This window comes from Eriocheir sinensis, chromosome 11 (assembly GCF_024679095.1).
Source record: "Eriocheir sinensis breed Jianghai 21 chromosome 11, ASM2467909v1, whole genome shotgun sequence".
Classification (NCBI taxonomy): domain Eukaryota; kingdom Metazoa; phylum Arthropoda; class Malacostraca; order Decapoda; family Varunidae; genus Eriocheir; species Eriocheir sinensis.
In genome coordinates this window covers 3,910,035-3,917,201 of record NC_066519.1, presented here as the reverse complement: position 1 = coordinate 3,917,201, position 7,167 = coordinate 3,910,035, and the positions used below count along the sequence as shown (strand labels likewise).

General features: G+C 45.3%; 1 long non-coding RNA gene across 50 annotated transcripts; it reads left to right on the top strand.

Moving 5' to 3' along the window:
* The first annotated feature begins 3,854 nt into the window (after window positions 1–3,854).
* On the top strand, window positions 3,855–6,902 carry LOC126996784 (uncharacterized). 50 transcript variants are annotated; one of them, XR_007751557.1, is made up of 6 exons: window positions 3,855–4,067; window positions 4,486–5,003; window positions 5,071–5,539; window positions 5,606–5,873; window positions 5,941–6,007; window positions 6,343–6,902. It is a non-coding gene; the product is annotated as an uncharacterized LOC126996784 (long non-coding RNA). The 50 variants fall into 50 exon arrangements; XR_007751546.1 differs by having other exon boundaries at window positions 6,209–6,902; XR_007751577.1 differs by having other exon boundaries at window positions 3,856–4,067; window positions 5,205–5,271; window positions 5,473–5,539; window positions 5,606–6,007; window positions 6,209–6,902.
* The last annotated feature ends 265 nt before the right edge of the window (window positions 6,903–7,167 follow it).

Genomic DNA, 7,167 nt, shown 5'->3' with positions numbered 1-7,167 from the left:
CCTGGTAATGGATTTTTCCCTTCACAGACTTAAGGGCTAACGTGACGGAGATGAACACTGAGGCCATGCGTAGCTATTGTGTATGCCCTAAACTCTACCTTACCGTCTGTCCTCATAACTAATAATGGAGAGTATACGCCCGGTGGCGCGTCGCTTCACTCACTCGCTGTCCATGCTCCCGGGGATCCCCCCGAGCAAGCTCCCATGCAGCTGCCCTGTCCATCCCAAGTCCCTCCCGGCAGGATTGGCTGATTTACCCCAGCCATGAGTTACGAGGGCGTCCCCTTGCTCTCCTGCACTCAGAGATGTCTCATACTGAAACAACCATGGGAGCAGGATCGATGTACGGGAGGCGCGCCATGTACCCAAAAAGCCGGAGTTGGCGTTCACGGACTTAGCTGGTAACAGGCCTTAATTCAGTTTCACGGATTAATCACTTGTTTAATACAAAGTCATCCCAGCGGTACCCCATGATCCTGCGAAGGCACTTTTTTTTTTTTTTTACGTCACGGCCTATTGCGCCGGTAGGCTTCTTCCCGGTGGGGCCTGATGGTCGGCCCAGCCCGTTCTGGCGCAGGCGAGTGTTTATAGTGGTGCCATCTTGCATTGGCTCATGCTGCCCTCCCGGAGCTCATTTTTAATCCTAGAATCTAGAGTCCGGGTTGATAGGTGGTCTTCTTGGTACCAAAGGCATCGACACACCTCTCCAAGTTAGTATTCAGTGTCCATGTCTCACAGCCATACAGTAAGACAGGAAGCACAAATGACTTAAAGATACAAATCTTTGTCCGCCTGCATAGTTATCGAAGCGCCATAAACTCGTGTTGAGCAAGTCCATAACGCCTTGGGCCAGGCCAGTCCATCGAGTGACTTCCTGGTGAGACCCTCCATTGTTATACACTACGCTACCGAGATGTGTGAAGCTTTTGGTGACTTCGACATGTTCACCACATACATGGACACACTGAACTGTGTTATCCAGCTAGCCTCCAAACGACTGGACCTTGGTTTTGGCCCAGGAGACCATCAGTCCCAGAGGTTGTGCTTCATCATGCAGCACTTCGAGAGCCATCACCGGGACCTCCAGCAAGTCCACGGGGAGTACAGCACGGTCGGTAAAAACAGAATCAGTGACCTTGATGTCGCCAACAATTGCTCCGCAACGACATTGATCAGCAACTTTGCCCAGTACCCAGTCCATGCAAGTGTTGAAAAGTGATGGAGCAAGGACGTACCCCTGCCTCACACCTGAAGTAAAAGGAAAGAAGCCGGTAACACTTACCCCACACTTCTGAGCACTCTCAGTCCCAAGGTAACAGCCAGTCATCAGGTCAACAATCCTTGCAGGAATCCCACGGATCCGCAGAATATCCCAGAGTGACTCACAATGCAGTGCAGGGTTGGTGATTTTTTTGATTTTTATAAAAAAATCAAAAAAATCAAAAAATCATTGAATTTTTTGATTTAATTGATTTATTTGATTTTTTTGATTTTTTTATTAAAAATAAAAAAAAAAAATATATATATATATATATATATATATATATATATATATATAAATATATATATATATATATATATATATATATATATATATATATATCCTACTGAGTGATTTGAAAATCTCCATAGGTTACTTCAAGTTTGAGTTTAGGGCGTGTAAGTGTGAGCACAGTCAAGGATCCTGATACATACGTGTTCAATACTTGTTTGTAGTTGGTACAGGACCAGGTTTAGGACAGACAGAGTTGCCTGAAGTTATTTTCATGACAGCATTTTATATTATTACCACACAGAAGAATATCTACTTTTATTCTGTTACTGTTTGGTTGCTAACCTTGGTTATTATTATGATACATTGAATCCCAAGTTAGTAAAGACTAAAGGAGGCTGATTTTTAACTAGTAAAAAACATATGGCAAGTTGGCAACATTAGAGCAAGAGAACTCCCTAAGCTCAGTACAGTACATGTATTTTCCACCAGTTGGTCAGTCACAGTCAGTGCTAGCAAAAGATTTAGAAATTGGTAACATTAAAGAACATATTGTGAAGATTGTTAAATACTTTCGGAACAACCACACAGCCTCAGCAGCATACAAAGCCGCAGGAGGTTCAACCTTCATCGTGCCTCAAGACGTACGGTGGAATACACTGTCTGATTGCTTAGAAGGTTACCTAAACAACTGGCCAATATTAGTATCTGTGTGTGATGGTGAAAAAAGAAACCAACTGGATCCAGTTATTATAAGGAAGGTGATGGACACATACATAAAAAGATCTGCAGAAGATATGCTGAAAATTCTGAAGCTCATTGCCATAGCACTTGATAAAGTTCAGAGGGACAGATGTGACATAGGAGAAGCTACTGAGGTGTGGAAAGATTTACAGAATAAGCTTGCAGAGGAATCAGTTCGGTCAGGTGATAGTGCTGTCATTGAAGATCATTTCATGAAACGAATGAAACTAGCCCTCACCCCTGTTCACTATTTAGCAAATATACTACATCCAGCTTACAAGGGAAAAAAACTAACTATGGAGGAGGAAAACATGGGAATGAATTGGATCAATGAAAATTGCCCTTCAGCACTCTCTCTTATAATGATATATAAGGCAGAACTTCCTCCATTTCAGCCATACATGTTTTCTGCTCATTCACTTAATGCTGGACCACTTGCATGGCTTTCTTTGGGCAAGATTGTTGAAGACAAAATTATTTTTCTGATTTGGTTAGGAAATTATTTACAACAACAGCCTCAAGTTCTGGGGTAGAGAGGATTTTTTCTTCATTTGGTCTTGTTCATTCTAAGCTTAGAAATAGGTTAGGGATAGAGAAAGCTGCAAAACTCGTTTTCATTTACAAAAACCATAACTAGGGTCATCACAGAAAGCCTCTGAGTGAATAAACTTAATGTAGGATTACTTTAATTTTTTTTCGTTATTTTATTTTATTTTATTTATTTTTTATTTTATTTATTTATTTATTTAATGGTATATACCATGAAGGGAATAAATGAATAATAGGTTGTTTTACTTTACCATCCTTGGAGCACATCATTTAACTTATGGAATACTTTTTAGTAAAAAAATCAAAAAAATCAAAAAAATAAAAAAAATCATGATTTTTTTAGTAAAAAAATCAATGATTTAATCATTTGATTAAATCAATTTGATTTAATCATTGCCAACCCTGCAATGCACTGACTCAAAAGCCTTCTTGAGATTGATATAGGCTGCGAGCAACCCCTGTCGAAACGTCGGGGTTCCACGAGGACCCGAAGTGCTAGGATTCGGTCAATTGTTGACTTGCAGGGCGTGAACCCGGATTGCTCAGGTTTTTGAAACTTTAGCAGATGAGATCAAATTCGCATGAGCAGCAAATGAGCGAACACCTTGGCCGGCACACTGAGCAGTGTACTACCACGATAATTGTTGCAGTCCTGTCGGTACCATTTCCCTTTCCAGATAGGAATAACAACCCCCTTTTCCAGTCAAAAGGAATGGCATCAGACTGCCACACGACAGACAGCACCGCATGCAACACACGGATCATGGCTTCACCCCCAGCCATCAACATCTCTGAGCTGATATTATAAATTCCAGCTACCTTTCCACTCTTCACCTTCCTCACAGCCTATCTGACTCCTACAAGAGAGAGTGGAGTTTCGACAATAGGTGGTCAATTGGCCACCATCTGCAGCCCAGCCAGAGGGAGCTGTCCTCCTGGGGGTTCTCCCGAGAGGGAATTCCTGCCACCTGAAGCTCGTGGGATATACCCGATAGATATAGAAGAAAGTCTGGTAATTTATTGGGTTAAACCATGGCAACCTCATCTACTCATGACAGTGGCTGCAGGAAAAGTATTTAAGAGGCAGCAGAGGCGGGAGTCAAGCAGACCGGCGGCGACAGAAGACAAAGAACGTTTTCTGACTCCTTTTCTCCTCTGTTCCAAAAGAAGGCACAGAAGGCTCCTTCGAACTAGCTGACCATGCGGTGCCTGGCGTGGCTGTCCGTGCTCCTGGCGGTGGTGCTGGTGCTGGTGCTGGGGCCCAGGCACGCCGTGGAGGCAGGTTGGTATTCAAACAGCTCTTATTGTGTCTGTCTAAGGTCTAAGTTGACTCAAGAGAAATTATACATTCAGACTCCATTTTTTTTATTGTCTAATTATCTAAATTATCTAATACTTACATAGCAGCATGGTAGCACTTAAATAAATACATGTTGATGAGTAAGTTTACGATTTTTCTATCACAAACTTTACTCGAACGAAAAGAGACTAATGGGTATATATAAAGTGGTTTATATGAAAAAAACAAATGCGTCAAAGTGTTCCCCGTACAAAGAAAAGTATATACCAACAACGATATGTTGGAATTTCTTCCTGCGTGTCATGGTGGCTAAAGTGTGAGTCACAATATGAGTATATTCAAACTCTTCTTCCATCTTTGTTTAGTATTTACTCTTGTCATTTCACATGTTCCCCCACAGGCAGGATGCCCTTCCCTGGACGTGAGCGTCGCGAGGTGAGTAGGAAACGAGTTTCCTGTGTGTGACACATTGTTTTTAGTTGACCTGAAAAAGCTGAGCACAGCGAACTAGGATGACGATGGAAGTTTTTCTTTAATAACATGAAAGTGACCATAAAAAAAGGGTGAAACACTCGGTTTGCAAGACGTTTAACTCCTTATTCAGATTAGTAATTAAAGATAATGTTGCAAGTATAAATTTATCAAGCCTCATCATGCTTCCGGGTGTTGCTGATGTATTAATTGTCTATCAGCTCCTCTCATGTTTATATGTAATAAGAAAGAAGCAAAACCTTGGCTGGAATCTAGTTATTCTCTTTTATGTGTCTTGGAGATCAGCAATACTTTTACCATAGCCGTCGGACACAAAAGTTATCCAAAAGCTCCGCCCCCTCCCTCACCCTTGCTTCAAGGTAACACAGCCCGTATTCCTGAACGTATCGGCACCATTGCCGCCCCCTCCCTCACCCTTGCTGCAAGGTAACACAGCCCGTATTCCTGAAGGTATCGGCACCATTGTTGCCCCCTCCCTTACCCTTGCTGCAAGGTAACACAGCCCGTATTCCTGAACGTATCGGCACCATTGCCGCCCCCTCCCTTACCCTTGCTGCAAGATAACACAGCCCGTATTCCTGAACGTATCGGCACCATTGTTGCCCCCTCCCTCACCCTTGTTGCAAGGTAACACAGCCCGTATTCCTGAACGTATCGGCACCATTGCCACCCCCTCCCTCACCCTTGCTGCAAGGTAACACAGCCCGTATTCCTGAACGTATCGGCACCATTGCCACCCCCTCCCTCACCCTTGCTGCAAGGTAACACAGCCCGTATTCCTGAACGTATCGGCATCATTGCCACCCCCTCCCTTACCCTTGCTGCAAGGTAACACAGCCCGTATTCCTGAACGTATCGGCATCATTGCCGCCCCCTCCCTTACCCTTGCTGCAAGGTAACACAGCCCGTATTCCTGAACGTATCGGCATCATTGCCGCCCCCTCCCTCACCCTTGCTGCAAGGTAACACAGCCCGTATTCCGGAACGTATCGGCATCCTTGCCGCCCCCTCCCTTACCCTTGCTGCAGGTAACACAGCCCGTATTCCTGAACGTATCGGCATCATTGCCGCCCCCTCCCTCACCCTTGCTGCAAGGTAACACAGCCCGTATTCCTGAACGTATCGGCATCATTGCCGCCCCCTCCCTTACCCTTGCTGCAAGGTAACACAGCCCGTATTCCTGAACGTATCGGCATCATTGCCGCCCCCTCCCTTACCCTTGCTGCAAGGTAACACAGCCCGTATTCCTGAACGTATCGGCATCATTGCCGCCCCCTCCCTTACCCTTGCTGCAAGGTAACACAGCCCGTACTCCTGAACGTATTGGCACCATTGCCGCCCCCTCCCTTACCCTTGCTGCAAGGTAACACAGCCCGTATTCCTGAACGTATTGGCACCATTGCCGCCCCCTCCCTTACCCTTGCTGCAAGGTAACACAGCCCGTATTCCTGAACGTATCGGCATCATTGCCGCCCCCTCCCTTACCCTTGCTGGAAGGTAACACAGCCCGTATTCCTGAACGTATTGGCACCATTGCCGCCCCCTCCCTTACCCTTGCTGCAAGGTAACACAGCCCGTACTCCTGAACGTATTGGCACCATTGCCGCGCCCTCCCTTACCCTTGCTGCAAGGTAACACAGCCCGTACTCCTGAACGTATTGGCACCATTGCCGCCCCCTCCCTTACCCTTGCTGCAAGGTAACACAGCCCGTATTCCTGAACGTATTGGCACCATTGCCGCTCCCTCCCTCACCCTTGCTGCAAGGTAACACAGCCCGTACTCCTGAACGTATTGGCACCATTGCACGCCTGTTTGAAAAGCCTCTCGTAGAAGTAGTTGGGATTTTCATGGACTGTTTTGCCGCCCTAGTGATAGATTCATCCGACTTCTGCATTATGAATCACCCTTGAGAACCAGTTAATCTTCTCTGCGGCCTTGGACAACAGTGGTAATGGGAGCCCGATACGTTTCAGAATATGGACCTATATGGACGCCTCACTCCAACCTTCTTTCTTCCATCCAGTCGGCTCCCATCGTTATGGCAGAGTCTGGGAGGCTTCTGGATCATTTTGATGCACAGTGACTATAGTACTAATGAATCACTCCCTATAATGCCTTATACATGTTCTCTCCTCGCAGGCCTCGCCTCAGGGAACGTGGGGATGCAGCCCCTCAAGGGCGTGTGGTGACCGCCCTGATGGGTAGCATGTAGCTCGCCCTGGGACGCCTGCACAGATGACCGGACAGAGAGCACGACAGCGAACTTCAGTATTGTTTCCATTTGCACGATTAAAAAGAACATCTATTGTTATTCACTAACTCAAGGCTAGTTTTCTTATCCATAAATCTCCTCGTTTAATATTACATCTCAACTTACCGTCTGTTTTTATTTTTTTTTCATTTAACATGGCAGTGTCCGTCTTTGGTGCTTTGCAAGCGTGTTATTATTTCCGTCGAGGATTGGTGTGTCGTGCTGCGTCGAGGATGATCCAAGACTCAGGAGAGAAGACTGACATTATCACTCGTGTTGAATTTTCATCTTCGATTTGTCAGTTACACCCCCATTGTTAAGTTCCATAAGCTACGTTT